The sequence below is a fragment of the Gossypium arboreum genome, chromosome 13 (assembly GCF_025698485.1).
Source record: "Gossypium arboreum isolate Shixiya-1 chromosome 13, ASM2569848v2, whole genome shotgun sequence".
Lineage (NCBI taxonomy): Eukaryota > Viridiplantae > Streptophyta > Magnoliopsida > Malvales > Malvaceae > Gossypium > Gossypium arboreum.
In genome coordinates, this window is record NC_069082.1 from 4,770,511 (window position 1) to 4,792,256 (window position 21,746).

Here is a 21,746-nt window from a genome sequence, read left to right on the forward strand (position 1 = left end):
CCAAAATGTTATATCCCGTAAGTTAGGACACGACATCTCGAATCCTCGAAAATAAGCTTGCTCTTTATTTTAATTACTATTTAAATCTCATGTGTTTTAATTTTAAAAGGAATGCTCGGTTATCTAGGTTCAAAGAGAAAGTCAAACCTTGTAAGTTAGGGCACGACTTTTCGAATCTCTAAATACGGAACATTGCCTTAATTTTAAAATTTTCCTTTTTATGCATTGAGTAAAAAATTATGTAACACTTAAAACAATGTGTATTTATCTTATTTGGGTATAATACAACAATGGATAAATATATCTAAACATGATTCATGACGTGATTATAAAGAAATAAAATAAAATGGTAGTGTATAAAATGGATCAATGAATGGCAATAATGTAACTACGATAGTGATAACACACCAATTTGTAATGAAGATGGCAATTATTGTATTATAATTATTATTCTAATAATAATAGAAATAATCGAAGAAAGTTAAGTAATAATAATAATAATAACAAGAACAATAAAGGTGCAAGTAAAAACACATAAATAATCTAATTTTGAAAGTATAAAAAGGTAATAAATATATATATATATAAAATCTATAGGGTCAAAATTAAATAAATAAGGATTAAATCAAAATTGAAATGAAATTAAGAGCCTAAATTATAATAAAATAAATGCATAAAAATAAGAAGGACTAAATCGAAACTTAAGTGGAATTTTAGGTCCAAATCAGGATAAAATAAAAATAACGGAATAAATTGTAACGCGCGAAAAGGATGAGGGACCAACTAGGAAATTATTCCCAGACCATCGAATGCACCATTCTATGAGGGACTAAAATGAAACAAAACCAAAATTAAATAGTAAATTTTTAAAAAAAAAAAGAGAAAAAAACAAAATAGGATTGGATTGAAAAACAATTAAAAAGCGGAAGGACCAAAGGCGCTAATAGACCATTTCTAAAAAAAAAGCGGATCCTGAGGCGGGCTGGTCGATTAACGGTATCATTTTGGGGCTTATGTGTAGCACCCCAAACCCGGCCCAGACGTTATGGCCGGATTCGGCATGCCACATCAAAAACGTTAAAAAAATTTTCCATTCTAAGTCCAGAAAATCGTACTTGATGTTCAAAAGATTAATTCATTAAGGGTTAAGGTGAATGGAAGTTGTGCACCAGGTAGGAAACCGGAAAAGAGGAGGTGAGTCCATCGGACTACTTAAGAACCATGCTCCTTTCGGATCCAATCCTAGACATGCACACCGCCATTGCCACACCTTAACGTCATGTATATTTTCAGGCAACCAATTTGATTAAGTCCATTTTAGGAAAAAAAAAAGATTAATTTTGGAAAACATCTTCATTGCGGAAGCTTTGCTTGTTTTCGTGTTATTTTGAAATCAATTACTGTTTTTGAAAACGCGCCCTAAAACTATCCAATTTCAACAGTTAAAATAAGTATTACCTATCTTAATAATACATATTAAAACCATCAAAAATAATTAAGCGGCCTTATTACATTTAAAAGTCCAAAAACTTCAAACGTAAATAAAAGGATGTCCAGTTCACCATAAGAAAATCAAACTTTCAGAACGGGTGGCCACTCCGAATTCCCTCACAGCTCCAAGGCCACTATGGTTGGGGATTTCTGCGTGGATGAAAATAAAAGGGGTGAGTTTGGGGAAACTCATGTGTAAGGAAAACCCATTCAAAGCCCAAGTCACTCAAGCCCATTGGGCCTAAGCCCATTCAGTAATGATGGTCTTGGGCGAGCCCTTTCAGATTACAATAAACCGGGCCTTAGCCCTTATTCAGATAATAAGATGGCCCATAGGCCCATTTCAAAATACATGTAACATCAATAACATATGCAAGCCCATTTGGGAGACTACTCAACCCACCAACCACTACACTCCACCGTACCACCATACACTCCATGTGGGATAGCTCAACCCACCCATTCAACACTCCACAGATTAAAAGATTCTCTGCTCGATTAACGATAAATTGAGGCAAAGCCTCCAAGACGTGGACAAGCCACTTTCAGTACTTCCTCCGTCAATATCCAATCCCATGCATCGATAATAACAACATGGTATGCGATAAATAACAACGATCAAACATGCATTTAAGTCAATTTAACCTAGGGGTATTTCAATAATTTATCTCCTAGGGGTAAAGCGTAAATTTTCCATTTTAAAGGTATTTCAGTAATTTATCTATTTTAGGGTTTTTCATGCATATTCCTACTTTTCATGTACTAACAGAATCACGCATCGAGGGTTCTTACGAATTGGGCCGTTGGCCCATCATTCCAATTTTGGCCAATTAAGCCTAAAAATATCGAGGGCACAGAAATCATGCACTTTGCAGTCCAAATTTTGCAGCTTACCAAAAACATTAATCGATTTACCTTACGAGCATTCAGACACTCGCAAATCTACAAAATACCGGTTTTCGCATTTCGACTTTTCGACTTTTGCCAATCCGGACTAAGAAAGAGGGTGTTAGTTACACACATTTATGACGATATCTTGACGAGATCCACACACGAACTGCCTACAATTGGATTACTAACACATTAATCTAACTATTCAAATACGAACTACGTATTAACTCTTACAATATTCGGCCAACCACACCTACAGATCATAGTAAGCTTATAAGAAAACAATAAGCAACTCATTAACAAATTTTTGTCAATGTTTACCACATAATCATAATTTCACTGCAAGCTGTCTTCCTGAGCAACAGTCACTAAATCATTTATAACTGGAGCTACGAAACTCCAAATCAAGTTACGTTAATTTTCCTTGAAAATAGACTCATATATCTTCTATCCATAAAATTTTCAGAATTTTTGGTTTAGCCAATCAATACCAGATTTTTCTTAAAGTTTCCCATGTTTCACTGTTTGACTAATCTGACCACTCTTCATTACGAATCAAATTTCTCATTGTACAGAATTCAAAATATGTTCTTGTTTATTTCATTAGAAACTAGACTCAATAAGATTTAATTACATAATTTATTTAGCTTCTAATTCATCTCCCACAATTTATGGTGATTTTCCAAAGTCACGTTACTGCTGCTGTCCCAAGCAGATTTATTACCAAATCACTCTTTCATACACTTATCTTGCATGCATGTTATTTAAACATGTATATCACCAATCAATCATCACATATCTATGATTTTTACTTAAGCATAATCTCCATTTCATCATTTTAAAGCACAACATGTTAGCCGATTTTTCCTTTAGCATCTAAGGCACATGCATGCTCATTTGTTTGGCTCAACTTCACATATCTTCCATTTTCATCAAAAGAACATGAAACAACAACCATTTCCTTCATTTTAATTCATGACCAAATGCTCACAACACAACTAAAAATCAAAATATACTTCAAGAGTTAAGGTAGAATCAAGAAGAACTCATGAACCTCAAAATAGAAGCAAGGTACCAAGAACTTACCTTCAATTTTCCTCATCCTAATGACCGAATACTCAAGAGCTTTCTCCTCTCCTTTCTCTTCTCTAACTTTCAGCTATGATGAACAAAGATGGACAAAACTTTGTTCTTTTCACCCCTTTTTCTTTTAATAAAACTTCATATTTCATCCATTTAATTCTTTAATACAAAAGACATGAAATTCTTATATCATGAAACATTTACCTAACCCATTATCATGAAACATTTACCTAACTCATTATCATGGAACATTTACCTAACCTATTATCAATTTGTATCAATTTGTACCATAAATTATGGATATCAAGTGCACATTTTGTCTCCAACAACATGATGGCTGGCCACTTCATGTAAAATGGGAGGTTTGTCATGCAAATCGTCCTATTTTGCACTCCTATTTATTTGGCCACTTCAATTTAGCCTATAGCATTTTCAAACATTTTCACATAGGTCCTATTTCATAATTTCACTCCCTTTTTCTTATGGAACAAAAATTAACTAAAATTACGGGTTCTATCTTAAGCTTGGGCCTTCTAGAGGCCCACTAACATAATTAAACCTATGCCAACATTCACAGATTCCGAAAATTGAGGCGTTACAACTCTACCCTCCTTAAAGAAATTTCGAAATTTACCTAATCCAAATAGATGAGGGTATTGTTGTTGCATCGTCTCTTCGCTCCCAAACTCGAAGTTTCCTTCCTTAACTTGTTGAAAACGAGCGACCAAAGACTCATCGTTCAACTGTTTTTCCTTAATCGATCCACCTAGGTTGGCCTCACTTGCAACTCACCAGCAGACTTCCATCATCATCTGAGACTCAGACGAGCAAACATTGCTCTCGGATCGATCTGATTCTATGACTTAGAGCATCGGCTACCACATTAGCCTTGCTCGGGTGATACTCGATCAAGCAGTCATAATCCTTAAGCAACTCAATCCATCTCCTTTGCCTAAGGTTCAGCTCCTTCTGAGTCAACAAATACTTAAGACTCTTATGGTCAGTGTATATAATACACCTTTCTCCGTACAAGTAATGTCTCCAAATCTTAAGTGCAAATATCACTGCTGCTAACTCTAAATCATGAGTCAAATAGTTTCCCTCATGAGGCTTAAGCTATCGTGATGCACATGCAACCACCTTACCCTCTTGCATTAACACACAGCCCAAACCCACGTGTGATGCGTCACTGTACACAATAAAATCATTCCTAGACTCCGGCTAAATTAACACAAGTGCTTCAGTCAGAACTTTCTTCAACTTCTCAAAAGCTTCTTGTTGCTTATTAGTCCATACAAACGGTACTCCTTTCCTTATGAGTTTTGTCAGAGGTGCTACCATCACAGAAAAACCTTCTACAAACCTTCTGTAGTATCTTGCCAGTCCTAGGAAACTCCGTATTTTCGACACTGACCTAGGCGGCTTCCACTCCAAAACCACTTCAATTTTTCGAGGGTCCACCTTAATCCCTTCGGCAGAGACCACATGTCCTAAGAAGGTTACCTCCCTCAACCAAAATTCACACTTGCTGAACTTCGCAAAGAGTTCCGTCTCCCTTAACACTCGCAACACTATACAGAGATGCTCATCATGTTTCGCTTCAGTTTCAGAATATACTAGGATATCGTCAATAAAGACGACTACGAACCGATCAAAAAATGGTGGGAACACACGATTCATCAAATCCATAAATGTGCAGCAGAGCGTTAAATGGGTCAAATGGCATAACCGAAACTAGTAATGACCATACCGAGTCCTGAATGCTGTTTTATGGATATCTGCCTCATTGACCCTTAACTGATGATATCCAGATTGAAGGTCGATCTTGGAAAATACAAAAGCTCCTCTAAGTTGGTCAAACAGATCGTCAATCCTTGGCAGTGGATACTTATTCTTAATCGTCAGTTTGTTCAACTAGCGATAATCAATGCACATCCGCATCATACCATCCTTCTTTTTCAAGAATAGCACCGGTGCTTCCCATGGAGACACGCTTGGTCTAATGAATCCCCTATCCAACAACTCTTGAATTTGAGTCTTTAATTCCACTAACTCCTTCGATGCCATCCTATACGGTGCGATGGACACGGGCGCCGTTCCAGGCAACAAATCTTTTCCAAACTCAACTTCTCGGTTCGGAGACAATCCTGGAAGCTCCTCTGGAAAAACATCTTGGAACTCTTTTACGGTCCTAACCTTATCCGTGTCGGTCCCTCCTCTTCGACCGACTTACAAATGCCAAATAGGCCTCACAACCTTCCGATCCACTTTTCGCTCTTAAAGCCGACACCACATTGGACAAATAAACCCTTCGCTCACCTATCACCATAACCTCCTCATCCTTTGTGGTCCTTAACACCATTCGTTTAGCAGCACAATCCGAGTCGCTTATGCTTAACAAGCCATCCATTCCCAAAATGAGATCAAACTCCGAACAGTAACTCCATCGATCTCCAGGAAAATCTTACCTTGAGTTTCTAAGGGTACATCCCTATACGCTTTGTCTACCCTAACCGAAAGTGACCCAAAGGACTTAGTACAGATACCCCACTCACAATCTCCTCAGAGCAGTCCAAGTCGTCCATAATCCGTTCTGTGGCCTCCAACCAATATTCCGTCACATTCGGGGCTATACCAGACACGCCCCTAAAGATCTCCACTCCATTAGCCCGAAGTCGTTCAGAAATAGATCCCCGAACTCCATTGTCCACACTTGCCCCGGTAACCCTTTCCAGAGCACGAAGCATTGCCTGTGACAAGGCATCGCCTGTGACAAGGCATCATCCCCGGTACCGCGGTCATGAGACTCTACCTCTGTTGTCAGTGGTACCGGTGCATCCACCGCCGGCATATGTCTCGAAGACGAAGATCTCACTCGAGCACTTCTTTGGCTCCGTCCACGGCCTCTTGTACTCATATCGTATTATCTTGATTACGAATTTTTATGCATCAATTAATATTCCAGTGTTTATTACAGATGTTTTATGAATCGACGAAGAGTTCGAGTTTATTTTCGCAGAATCAAGTCTAGCTACGATTTCAATCTCTTATCGATTTTCCTATGTTTCAATATCATCCTATCTAGAGTGTCCTAATAGGGTTTCAGTACAGACAGATAATTCAGGAAAATATTCGAAAAATTTAGAATACTTACGAGACTTGGTAGGAGATTGAATGCCACCTTCTAAAGATCTAAATTTTGAAAATCAAGTTTTCGCATTCTTTATAAAATTTTCGCTTTCAAAAATCTTTGTTTTTGTAAACCCATTCCACAGTCGAGTTGTTGCAACCTAGGCTCTGATACCACTAAATGTAGCACCCCAAACCCGGCCTAGACATTATGACCGGATCCGGCATGCCACATAAAAAACGTTAAAAAAAATTTCCATTCTAAGTCCAAAAAATCGTACTTGATGTTCAAAAGATTAATTCATTAAGGGTTAAGGTGAATGGAAGTTGTGCACCAGGTAGGAAACCGGAAAAGAGGAGGTGAGTCCATCCGACTACTTAAGTACCATGCTCCTTTCGGATCCAATCCTAGACATGCACACCGCCATTGCCACACCTTAACGTCATGTATATTTTCAGGCAACCAATTTGATTAAGTCCATTTTAGGAAAAAAAAAAGATTAATTTTGGAAAACATCTTCATTGCGGAAGCTTTGCTTGTTTTCGTGTTATTTTGAAATCAATTCATTTTTTTTGAAAACGCGCCTAAAATCGTCCAATTTCAACAGTTAAAATAAGTATTACCTATCTTAGTAATACATATTAAAACCATCAAAAATAATTAAGCGGCCTTATTACATTTAAAAGCCCAAAACTTCAAACGTAAATAAAAGGATGTCCAGTTCACGAAGAAAATCAAACTTTCGAAGCGGTGGCCACTCAATTCCTCACACTCCAAACCCACTATGGTTGGGGATTTCTGTGTGGATGAAAATAAAAGGGTGAGTTTGGGGAAACTCGGTGTGTAAGGAAAACCCATTCAAAGCCTAAGTCACTCAAGCCCATTGGGCCTAAGCCCATTCAGTAATGCAGTGGTCTGGGCGAGCCCTTTTGAGACATAATAACCGGGCCTTAGCCCTTATTCAGATAATAGTATGGCCCATAGGCCCATTTCAAAATACATGCAACATCAATAACATATGCAAGCCCATTTGGGGAGACTACTCAACCCACCAACCACTACACTCCACCCGTACCACCATACACTCCATGTGGGATAGCTCAACCCACCCATTAACACTCCACGATTCTAAACATTGTTGCTCGATTAACGATAGAATTGAGGCAAAGCCTCCAAGACGTGGACAAGCCACTTTCAATACTTCCTCCGTCAATATCCCAATCCCATGCATGCAGTAAATAACAACATGGCATGCAGTAAATAACAACAGTCAAACATGCATTTAAGTCAATTTAACCCTAGGGGTATTTCGGTAATTTATCTCCTAGGGGTAAAACTGTAAATTTTCCATTTTTAAAGGTATTTCAGTAATTTATCTATTTTAGGATTTTTCATGCATATTCCTACTTTTCATGTACTAACAGAATCACGCATCGAAGCGGTTCTTACCGAATTGGGCAGATTGGCCCATCATTCCAATTTTGACCAATTAAGCCCAAAAATATCGAGGGCACAGAAATCATGCACTTTGCAGTCCAAATTTTGCAACTTACCAAAAACATTAATCGATTTACCTTACAAGCATTCCCACACTCGCAAATCTACAAAATACCGGCTTTCGGCATTTGACTTTTCGACTTTTGCCGATCCAGACTAAGAAAGAGGGTGTTAGTTACACACTGTTTGCTGACGATATCTTTGAGATCCACACACGAACTGCCTACAATTGGATTACTAACACATTAATCTAACTATTCAAATACGAACTACGTATTAACTCTTACAATATTCGGCCAACCACACCTACAGATCATAGTAAGCTTATAAGAAAACAATAAGCAGCTCATTAACAAATTTTTGTCAATGTTTACCACATAATCATAATTTCACTGCAAGCTGTCTTCTTGAGCAACAGTCACTAAATCATTTATAACTGGAGCTACGAAACTCCAAATCAAGTTCCGTTAATTTTCCTTGAAAATAGACTCATATATCTTCTATCCATAAAATTTTCAGAATTTTTGGTTTAGCCAATCAATACCAGATTTTTCTTAAAGTTTCCCATGTTTCACTGTTTGACTAATCTGACCACTCTTCATTACGAATCAAATTTATCATTGTACAGAATTCAAAATATGTTCTTGTTTATTTCATTAGAAACTAGACTAAATAAGCTTTAATTACATAATTTATTCAGCTTCTAATTCATCTCTCACAATTTATGGTGATTTTCCAAATTCACGTTACTACTGCTGTCCCAAGCAGATTTATTACCAAATCACTCTTTCATACACCTATCTTGCATGCATGTTATTTAAACATGTATATCACCAATCAATCATCACATATCTATGATTTTTACTTAAGCATAATCTCCATTTCATCATTTTAAAGCACAACATGTTAGCCGATTTTTCCCTTTAGCATCTAAGGCACATGCATGCTCATTTGTTTGGCTCAACTTCACATATCTTCCATTTTTCATCAAAAGAACATGAAACAACAACCATTTCCTTCATTTTAATTCATGAACAAATGCTCACAACACAACTAAAAATCAAAATATACTTCAAGAGTTAAGGTAGAATCAAGAAGAACTCATGAACCTCAAAATAGAAGTAAGGTACCAAGAACTTACCTTCAATTTTCCTCCTCCTAATGACCGAATACTCAAGAGCTTTCTCCTCTCCTTTCTCTTCTCTAACTTTCAGCTAGGATGAACAAAGATGGACAAAACTTTGTTCTTTTCACCCCTTTTTCTTTTAATAAAACTTCATATTTCATCCATTTAATTCTTTAATACAAAAGACATGAAATTCTTATCATGAAACATTTACCTAACCCATTATCATGGAACATTTACCTAACCTATTATCAATTTGTATCAATTTGTACCATAAATTATGGATATCAAGTGCACATTTTGTCTACAACAACATGATGGCTGGCCATTTCATGTAAAATGGGAGGTTTGTCATGCAAATCCTCTTATATTGCACTCCTATTTATTTGGCCACTTCAATTTAGCCTATAGCATTTTCAAACATTTTCACATAGGTCCTATTTTATAATTTCACTCCCTTTTTCTTATGGAACAAAAATTAACTAAAATTACCGGGTTCTATCTTAAGCTTGGGCCTTCTAGAGGCCCACTAACATAATTAAACCTATGCCAACATTCACAGGATTCCCGAAAATTGGGGCGTTACATTATGAACGCCGACCAAAACGGCGTCGTTTAGCAAGCCTATATAAGTAAAAAAAAATTAGAAAAAAATCACTTTTAACCTTTTTAAAAAAATAAAGTTTCATTCTCTTTTTTTTCCTCTAAAGGAGCTCCCTACGTTCAGCCATAAGGACTGCGAGTCTCCGCTGTGGCCGCTGGCCATCGACGATGAAGACCATCGCCTCTGGCGGTTGGAGTTTCCCAAAACTTCCCTTTTTGAAGCCCATCATTTGTAGAACGTAGATTGGAGACCAAAATCCCGAAAAGTCCGATCAAACTCGGTAAAAAATAAAAAAACATTTCATTTTTCTCTCTTTGTGGCACGTCCTTTAGATGAATCCCTAGGGATTCGGTGGCCTTATAAGCTGATAGAGACCGCTAGTGGTGTTAGTGCAGCAAAAAGAGGTAAAAAAAAATCCCTTTTTATATATCTTTTTTTCAAAATAAATGTAACTGCACTGTTTTTAGATTTGTTGCTCTTTTTTTTGTATTTCTTTAAAAAAAAATCATCCCTAAAATCTTACAAAGATTCGGCTTTTATAACCGTTTTCAAATTACAATCTTTCTCTTTTTTTTTCTTTTTATCTCTATTGGCTACTGTTTCTTGCGTGTTTGTTTGTCTTTTTTTCCTTTTTTGCAGGTGGTGGTTGAGGATGCAGGCACTAAGGTGCGGCGGCGGCTTTAGGCTAGGGTTTTTGTTTCTTTTCTGAAATAGTTTAGGTGTTAGGCCTATCGGGCCTTTAGGATTTTTTGTATTTGGGCCTATCGGGCCTTTAGGATTTTTTGTATTTGGGTCATTTGGGGTTGTAATTTTGGGCCTATAATTTGTTGTAAATGGACTTTTAATATTTGGATTTTTTTATTTATTTTTCGTTTTGTATTATATTTGTTTATTTTTGGGTCTTGGGTCGAACGAAATTGGGCTTTCACAGCTGCCCCTCTTTACTCGTTGTCGTGTAATGAGAATGGAGTAAAGACTTTTAAGAATAACCAATTTCGTCTGGTCTCGCTGAATCTCAACCTCTTTGGTGCTCCTCGTTTTCAAGTAGCTTCATTCTAACCCACTGCAACTTCAGAAGTATAGGATTTGTTGCTTCAATCTATTCCACTACAACTTTAGGGTGATTAGACTTGTAGCTTTAATCTGCTCCACTGCAACTTTAGGGAGATGAGACTCGTATCTTCAATCTACTCCACAACAACTTTAGGGAGATGAGATTAGTAATTTCAATCTGCTCCACTGCAACTTAAGGGATATAAGATTTGAAACTTGTAACACCCCAAACTCGGCCTAGACATTATGGCCGAATCTGGAAGTGTCACATGAAATGATGTTGGAACCTGTTGTCGTTAAGTTAAAACCATACCAGTTCATTAGCCCTTATCGCTATTATCAATTTCAAAGCTCTCATTCATTTAATCGTTTAGAGGTAAAACATATTTGTAGTGGAAGCTTTTAAAATCATTGTGTTTAGAAAATCGTTCAAAATTTTAGAAAAAACCTTGCTTTTGGTAAAATCCGAGTTATATCGCGTTTTACAATTATAAAATCATAAAATGGCAGTCAAACCCAAATTAAAATGAAAATTGTCCGTAAAGTTCGAATTACATAGAGAAACTAGAATAAACCAGAATATAAAAATTAAATCGTAACTATAATCAATTCGAAAACATGTGGACACCGAGGGGCTTCGCAGCACCAATCCGCCTAAGACTGTGGATTACTTGTACAAAAAAAATCAAAATCAGTCAGACACAGATTCGGGATTAAGCCCATTACTGATATGATGCAAATTCGGGCCTTAGCCCATCTCAGATATAGATACTGATGTGCAAATCAGAAACAGAAACCAGATATCCTACCCCCATCTTCTACACACCATCTCCAACCATCCCTACACACCATGTAGGTTTAAAACACCCAACCAGCCCTACACACCATGTCGTACCGATGCGGCACATAATAGATATAATACAGTCATGCTGCCAAATAGTAACAGATACAGAAACAATTATACAATTTAATATACTCAACAGGCTATTAACAAGATTATAGATAGTTATATAGATCAATAATCAGACATACATAGTACTATCATGCTCAGTATAGGATATCAGTTAACCACATCATATCGTTTAGGGTTTAGTTAACCCTTATCGAACCTATAGTAGGCCCACAGTTGTTTTGGACGACCCGTGAAACCCAAGGGAGAAATTTAGAGAAATGAGCCCCTACGCCCGTGTAGGCCTACATGCCCAGATTAGACTTGCCAGTGTGGCCCACACAACCTGGCCCAAAAATCCACATGACCGTGTGAAATACCCGTCTGGGCCCACACGCCCATATGGCCCACACACCCAACTTGGCCTAGCCTATATGCCCTACACGTCCACACCCGACCGCCAGACGGCCGTGTGCTACGCACCATGAAGAATTAAAGAAGAGAAAGAAAAATCTAAGATGAGAAAAGGGAAAGCAAGAATGTAAAAAACGAGGAGAGAATTTTAGGAAAAATAAATTAAGTTAAATTAAACAATTTAGATATTCCTCAACTTCCCACTATCACCTTAATCTCAACCACTTCAGCATTTTAATTCCACCAAAACTCTATCTAAAAACCGAGCAAAATTAAATACCTACGCTAACGTGGGAATTCGAACACAGAACCTCCAACACACTGACTCCCTTACCACTTGAAGCAGCAGGCTTATTCTGATATGGTTTTGCAAATAATTTAATATAAGCCCACTGAGCAAGTGTAAGGCTTATGTCAGAAAAATATCAAAATTTACCATATGTAAGGCTTGAACTTGGGACCTCACACACACACCCAGAACACATAACCACTAAAGCAGATCACACACCCAGAACACAAAACCACTAAAGCAGATACACACTTATGTCAAACAATTACAGAAACTTAAACAAATATTTTGGGGCATTACAACTCTACCTTCTAAAAGAAATTTTGACCTCGAGAGTTACTTGATCAGAACAGATGAGGATCTTGCTAACGCATCGAGTCCTCAAGTTCCCACGTGGCTTCCTCAGTGCTATGATTCAACCACAGCACCTTCACTAATGAAATGGATTTCCTCAGTACCTTAATATCTCGATCCAGAAACTGAACCAACTCCTCCTTGAAAGTCAAATCTAGTCTAACCTCAATCTCCCCAACCGATACAACATGAGATGGATTAGACTGATACTGCCTCAGTATTGAGACATGGAAACATCATGTATATGGTCCAGTTCTGGTGGTAGCTTCAACTGATACGCGACTGGTCCCACGCACTTCAGAATCCAATATGGCCTAATAAATCTAAGGCTCAGCTTGCCTTTGCGACCGAATCTCAAAACTTCTTTCTCGAAGAAACTTAAGAAAGACAAAGTCCCTCATAGAATACTTAATGTCATGTCTCTTCAGATCTGCATAAGACTTCTGCATATTAGATGCCGCCTTTAGACGATCCCAAATCAATCTAACATTATCATCGGTCTTAGAAACCAATTCAGGACCCAAAACCCGATGTTCACCCAACTCAGTCCAACATAGCGGAGTACGACACTTACGACCATATAGAGCCTCGTAAGGTGCCATCTGGAAGCTAGATTGGAAACTGTTTTTATAAGCGAACTCAGCTAGTGGTAGATAATCCTCCCAACTACCTCGAAAATCAATCACACAGCTTCGAAGCATATCCTCCAGTATCTGAATCACCCTCTCAGATTAACCATCAGTCTGAGGATAGAACGCAGTACTGAAGTCCAATCTCGAACCCAGAGCCTCGTACAAATTTTTCCAAAATCGAGATGTGAAGTGATGATCCCTATCAGAAATAATCGACACAGGAACCCCATACAGTTTAACTATCTCGGAGATATAAAGCTTTGCCAACTTCTGTATAGAGTAGTTGGTCCGAACTAAAATGAAGTGAGCAGACTTGGTCAATCGATCCACAATTACCCAAACATAATCTTTCTTAATGGGTGTCAAAGGCAAGCCACTAATAAAGTCCATTGTCACCTCGTTCCTATTTTTATAAGGGAATCTTGACTGGCTGCAACAATCCTGAAAGCAACTGGTGCTTAGCTTTAACTTGCTGACACATTAGGTATCGAACCACAAAATTAGTAACCTCATGCTTCAAACTCGGCCACCAATACAGTTTACAAAGATCCCGATACATCTTAGTACTGCCAAGGTGCGTAGCATAAGGGCTACTATGCGCCTTCCTCAGAATAGACTGCCTCAGATTAGAATCATTCGGCACACAGATTCGTCCTCGAAAACATAACACACCATCACTGTTTAACCCAAAATCAGCAGTAGTACCACTCTCGATCTGTCGAAACCGCAAGCTCAGAGGCTCATCCCCCAACTGCTTATCCCAAATTCGATCAACCCAAGTTGGCTTAACTTGCAACTCAGCTAACAAACTCTCATCATCAAAAAGACTAAGGCGAGCAAACATCGCTCTACGACTAAGAGCATCGACCACTACATTTGCCTTACCGGGATGATACTCAATGGTACAGTCATAATCTTTAGGTAGCTCAATCTATCGTCGTTGCCTAAGGTTCAACTCCTTATGAGTAAGGAGATATTTGAGGCTCTTATGATTGGTGTAGATGACACACTTTTCACCATATAGATAATGTCTCCAGATTTTCAACGCAAAGACCACGACAACCAACTTGAGATCATGCGTTGGATAGTTCCCTTCGTGTTTCTTAGGCTGACATGATGCATAAGCCACAACCTTACCATCCTGCACCAGAACGCAACCCAACCCAACATGTGAAGCATCACTGTAGACCACAAACTCCTTACCAGATTCATGCTATATCAGAACAGGAGCTTGAGTTAGAACAAACTTGAGCTTCTCAAAGCTCTCTTGTTGTGCATCAGTCTAGACAAAAGGGACACCCTTACGCAAAAGCTTAGTAAGATGAGCTATAATCAAAGAAAACCCCTCGACAAACCACTATAATATCCTGCCAAACCCAGAAAGCTACGGATCTTAGATATGTTCTTAGGTTGTTTCCAATCCAGAATAGCCTCAATCTTTTGAGGATCAACATGAATCCCCTCAGCAGAAACCACGTGCCTCAGAAAAGTTACTTCACGCAACTAGAACTCACACTTGCTTAACTTAGCGTAAAGCTGTTTCTCATGCAGAATATAAAGCACTACTCTAAAATGCTCATCATGTTTATCGTCAATCTTAGAGTAAACAAGAATATCATCGATGAAGGCTACAACAAACTGATCTAGATAAGGTTGAAACATTAGGTTCATCAGATCCATAAATACAGCCGGAGGATTCGTCAGGCCAAAAGGCATAACTAAGAACTTGTAATATCCATAATGAGTCCTAAATGTAGTCTTATGAACATTCGTCTCCTTAACCTTCAACTAATGATACCCACATCGAAGATCAATTTTGGAGAACACAGAAGCCCCTCGGAACTGATCAAACAGGTCGTCGATCCTCAGAAACGGATACTTATTCTTCACAGTCAACTTATTCAGCTACCGATAATCAATGCACATCCTCATGGTATCATCATTCTTCTTAACAAACAGAACTAGTGCTTCCAATAGAGACACACTAGAATAGATGAAACCATAATCCAGAAGCTCTTGCAGTTGAGTTTTAAGCTTAGTAAGCTCTTTCGGTGCCATACGGTAGGAAGCAATGGACACCAGAGACATACCCAGTAGAAGCTCAATCACAAACTCCACTTTCCGATTAGGAGGTAATCCCATAACTCCTCAGGTAAAACGTCTAGAAAATCCTTTGCTATTGTGATATTTCTAACAAAAGAGTCCCCAGAATCAGAAACACTTATGTAAGCCAAGTACGTCTCATACCCTTTCTGAACCAGTTTCTCAACCATAAGAGTGGAGATCACATTGGACAGACAATCTCAACGCTCATCAATTATTACCATCTCTTCATCATCTATAGTCTTGAGAACGACCCTCTTAGTCATACAATCCAGATTAACTTGGTGCTCGACCAACCAGCCCACATCCAAGATTAAATCGAACTCCCCAAATTGAAGCTCCATCAAATTAGCCAGGAAAACAGTCCCTTGCACCACTAACGGAACATCTCTATATAGTTTACTAACCCGAACATATTTCCCCAACGGACTTCGTATAGTAACCCCACTCGAAGTGCTTTCAATGGAAATCCTTATGTTTTTAGAAATAAAACTGGCTATATATGAGTGAGTAGACCTTATATTTATGAAATTGGTGAATGGTACATCAAAAATAAAGAATGTATCGATGATGATGTTAGGAGCATCTTTATCCTCTTGGGGTCGTGCAGCATAAACTTGTGTAGGTTGCCTTGCCTCTGTCTAACCAGCACCTTTGCCTAGTGCTTTTTTCCCTCGTCCCATACCATTACTACCCCTAGCCTGACCACGGCCCCTAGATGGCTGCTGAATTGCCCTCTACGACTGTACAAAACTCAGAGCTTGCGTCTAATCTGCCCACTGTGGATAGTCTCTAATACAGAGCTCTAAAGATTCACATCTCAGACAGGCTCTAATCCTCCTCCAACACTCGCCCAGATGGCGCCTACCATAATCACCACAAGGTTGCAACCGAGTTGAAGCAACAAGAGCCCCCACTCTAACTGGCCGATCAGATCTGGCCTTTTTCTTAGGCCTCTGCATAGAACTCGAGGGCTCTGAATCCCTATTGTTCTTATCTCTCTCCCTATCTTTATTCTGGCGCTCTGCGCGCTTAACATATTTGGTGATCTTCGCATTCTCAACCAAAATAAAAAGCTCGCGCTCTCTCTGCGGAGCTATCAGTACCCTCTGATTTCCCCTTAAGTCGCCCTCAAACTGGACACATCTCTCGTACTTAGATGCCACCATGCCTTAAGCGTAGTGGCTCAACCTCAAAAATTCAGCCTAAAACTCAACCACAGATCAGTCACCTTGCGTGAGATTTAGAAACTCACACCAGCGAGTATCTACATAGCTAGCTCCCACATACTTGCTCTGAAATGTGATCTTAAAGAATTCCCAAGTTAGACGATCAGGTTCAGTGCCCTCATTAACTGTTAACGACCACTGGTATGCTTCGTCGCGAAGCAAAGAAACTGGACCCTTTAATTTCTGCTCAGAGGTACAGTCCAGATCATCCATAACTCTCTCAGTGGCCTCCATCCAGTACTCGACCACGTTAGGGGCAACTCCTGTGACACCCCTAAAAAACTCAGCTCCATTAGACCGAAGTCGTTCAGTTACTGACCCTCGGCCTCCAGATCCAGAATTAGGCCCAGCAACCCTCTCTAATATCCTCAGCATAGCTGGGGATAGTGCGTCATCCCAGTCGAATGACTCTGTGATGGGTGTCGAAACGACCAAAAATAATTCCTACTAAAATAACTCTAAATAGTAGTAAAGAGTGGTAGTAGGGTCGAGTCCACAGGGATTGGATGTAGTAATCAACTTCCGTGTTCACTTATGAACAGAGTATTCATCGTGTCAAGGGTCGTGCCAAGAGTCATGCCCACAACTTCAACCGTACCTATAAAAATTAGAAATAAAAGTAAATCGGGGGTTTTTGAAATGTTTTGACACTAGATAATTGAAACAGCATAAATAATTAATTAAATAAATTAGAAAATAAATTCAGAATTTTACAACAGATAAAATAAGCATTAGCCTTAGACTTAGTAAATTTTGTATCAAGAATTAGTCCTCAAAAATTAATCTTCTCCTCCAAATGATAAGCTGGTTATAGGAGTTAAGAATGTCCTAACCACCAATTCTTCCTCAAGTAGTTGGTTCTGATATGACCTGCAAACCAGCCCTTATCGATTATCTAACTAAGATACACGCGTTTCGATTCAAGATTTCTGCAGCCTTGCATTCTGAAGAACCCAACTCGAATTAATAGCCTCAACCACGTGGGTCATTTAAATCCGATCACTTTTTCCTCGATTTGTTCTCAAAGATCCGAATATAGCACAGCTGACTTGTTCCTCCAACTGTCAGCTAACACGACTCCAACCCAACGTGCACTTTTTGACTTATAATGGAGTTAACCTTAAGGGATGAGTTGTCAATCCCGATACTTAGGAAAAGAATGAATACCGATTGGACGGATTTTAGCACGAATTCGTATCTCATGATTCCCGACCAGAAAGAACACCGGCCTAAAGCTAAGATAAAATTTATTGAAGCATGAATTTATTCATGCTTGTAAGTTGTGGAAAGTGATTGAATTTGTGTTATAATGGAATAAATTGGGGGATAAAAGGGCTTGGAAAGCAATTGGACGAATTTAGAAAAAAACAAAGAAATTGAAATGAATTGGACAAAATTCCCAAGTCAAATTGAAAGAGAAAAGAAAATAATTCAATTCCAAATGCAAATAGGAAAAGAAAGAATAATCCAATTCTAAATTGAAGTAGGAATACAAAAGTAATAGATGATTTTCAATGAACAAAATACCCCTATTTATATACATAGAATTTACTAAAAATAGCCTAACTAATTTAATAAAATAAAATAAAAATAATATCTTCCTATTTTTGGCTTTTTACAAAGCAACAAAATTTTATAACTCCTTAGCTTTCTCCATCTTTTTGATTTGGCCCCAATTTAAAGATTGTCTTTCAATTTGGCCATTTTTAGCTTGTTTTCGATCGAATGCATCCCTGACAAGATTAGATTATAAAAGCACTTAATTAGCAGGGTTCAAGTCAAAAATAAACCAATTTAAACACAAAAAAAATGCAAATTAACATGTTTATCAAATCCCCCCTACTTAGCTCATGTTTGCCCTCAAGCATGTCGTTCTTTCAAACATTAGAATTCATTCTATAATTTATTAAAAATCGAGCCTCTTTTCCACATCCAAAATCAATGCAAACAACATAGGCAAAAAATAAATGAATGTTCAGAATATATAGTTTGATCAACAAGTGTCATAAAACTGAAATATGTGGACTAAACAATTTCATCAAATTGAGTTTGAATCTAATAATTTGCTAGGCATTGTTAATTAACTACGCATAAGTAAAAAAAATTTAGACATGGTCAAACCTTTTTACGCGAGCTAGGATGACAACCCAAGCACCCTATCCTGGTTACTTAGTTCATACAGTCTTTATTTATTTATTAATTATTTTTTTGAAAGCTCGGTTAGCGGAATGTTTGTAAGTTATCGAATTGTCACTCGAACCTTTTGACGCGAGATAAGATGACAACCCAAGCACTTTATCCCGGTTACTAAATTCGGTCACGTTTTCGAAACTTCACTCATAACTCGAGCCTAAAATTTTTATTTTATTTTATTAATTTATTTATGCACAAGCAAATATTTTTCCAAACAATCAATTTATATGAAAAATCTAGCTACATATATCAACCTTAAAATACAAATGTCTAATCTATACACTTGATAAATCATAAATTATACATATTTTTACCCCATGTTTAATGCATTTTATGGATGATTTCCCATTAGAATTGGTGAATTCGATGCTCTTAATGCTTTAATTTTATGTTTTATACTTAGGATAGCATAGGAGAGCGAAAGGAACGAGAAACGAGCCAAAAACGGAGAAAGTGGGCCAAAGTACGGAATCAACATAGCCTAGACCTCCTCACACGGGTAGACTACACAGCCGTGTCAATTTGGTAGGCTCGAACACGGCCTGAAGTAATCAAACACAGGCGTGTACCACGGGCGTGTCCCTGCCAAGCCCAAGTTGAGTCCAATTTGGAAAAGGCTAATTTTGAGGGCTCTTAGGCATTCCAAAGCCTATAAATACACCCTAGAGAAGGAAGAAAAGACACACAGAGAAGAGGGAGTAAGGAATTACTCCAAAGAAGCCGATTGATCCATCTGAGAAGCCAGATTCATCATCAAGACTGAAGATCTCTCCACGATTTCCCTTCAGGAGATTTGGGTTTTCTTTATGTTTTGTATTCTTTATTCTTCTGAGATGTTTTCTTATTTAGTTATGAACTAAATCCCCTAAATACCTAAGGGGAATGAAACCTAAGACGAATCTTGTTATTATTTTCTAATCGTATGATAAATATTTAACTTGTTCTTAATTATGTGTTTTTAATTCTTGTTTTGATATCCCAGGATACTGATTCAAGATAAGCTCTTATTTAGAGGAGGAATAGACCCTGTCTAAGAGTACTTTTGTCATAATTAAGCGGAGTTGATTGCGCGCCTAGAAATAGGGTGACAATATTTTGCCGGATTAGGGTGAAACCTAATAAGGGGATCCATAGATCGAGTTAATGCAACCCTAGAGTGTTAATTAGAGAAAAGTCTCGGTTATTGTCTAGGTGGATTTTTCCTTCGGTATTGTCTTAAGTCAATCGATTTTCCCCAAAAGCAATTCCCCAATTCTTTTCTTTGTGAGTTCTTAGTTTAGATAATTAGTTAATTAAAACAAAAACCTCTGTATTATTAGGCTAGATAATAAAAAGACGGTCACTACTAGTACTTTTAGTTCCTTTGGGTTTGACAATCTAGTCTTGGTAAAACTATACTACTGTTCGATAGGTACACTTGCATACATCACGATAATAGTTAGTTCAAGAACGAGTAATTATAAATATTTAAAACCTATCACGAAATCACGCGATCAAGCTTTTGGCTCCGTTGCCGCAGAACTAAGATATTAGGAACGCTCAATTTTTATTACTTTAGCCATTTATTTCCTTTCAATTTAATTTAATTTTATTATTATTATTATTTATTAGCCTACTTTTTCTTTCTCTTGGCAGGTTTTTATAGTTTATGACTAGAAGAAACCCGTCAAGACCATTACTTTTTGACGAAGAAATCGATCGTACAGTTCGTAGAAATTAAAGAGAGATAAGGCGAAGCTTACGATACACATAGAACGAGCAAGAAGACAACACTCAACCCCCAATCAAAGAGATGGCTGAAAACCAAGACAATCAGCTACCTCCTACAATTCCGGCTAATCAAAATCCTACTCCACGCACTATGTATGATTATGCTAAACCTTCTTTAACTGGAACCGAATCTAGCATAGTTAGACCTGCTGTAGCTGCAGATACTTTTGAACTGAAACCAAACACTATCCAAATGATACAGTAATTTGTTCAGTTTGATGGTTTGTAGGATGAAGATCCCAACGTTCACTTAGCAAACTTTCTGGAATTTTGTGATACATTTAAAATCAATGGCGTTTTTGATGACACCATACGTCTTCGGTTGTTTCCCTTTTCATTAAGGAATAAAGCTAAACAGTGGTTGAACTCGTTACCACGAGGGTCAATTACTACTTGGGAACAAATGACCTAAAAATTTTTACTAAAATATTTTCCGCCGGCTAAAATTGCTAAGTTATGTAATGATATCTCTTCTTTTGTGCAGATGGATTTAGAAACACTCTACGATGCATGTGAGAGATACAATGACTTACTGAGAAGGTGCCCTTACCATGGGTTACCACTTTGGCTCCAAGTTCAAACATTCCACAATGGTTTGAATCCCTCGACTCGGCAAATGGTTGAATTAGCTACTAGCGGAACCATCAATAATAAAACACTTGAAGATACCTATAAGTTTATTGAGGAGATGTCACTGAATAATTATCAGTGGCAAGTCATGAGGACAAAGCCAATGAAAACAGTCGGCGTGTATAACGTCGATTCAGTCACCATGCTATCTAATTAGGTAGAACTCTTAAATAAAAAGATTGATGGTTTTCTTATGCTTCACAGGTTCACCCAGTGATGCAGTGCGAAGCAAGTGGAAGTGGAACAAGCTATTCAGAATACTAACCTTATGACCACAACATGGATAACGAGCAATTAAATTACATGGGTAATAATCCTCGATCTCAAAATAATCCATATAGTAACACTTACAATGCAGGTTGGAGGAA

General features: G+C 37.9%; 1 non-coding gene across 1 annotated transcript; it reads right to left on the reverse strand.

Moving 5' to 3' along the window:
* Window positions 1-21,199: 21,199 nt before the first annotated feature.
* LOC128287217 (small nucleolar RNA R71) lies at window positions 21,200-21,306 on the reverse strand. Its single transcript, XR_008277913.1, has one exon. It is a non-coding gene; the product is annotated as a small nucleolar RNA R71 (small nucleolar RNA).
* Between the last annotated feature and the right edge of the window lie 440 nt (window positions 21,307-21,746).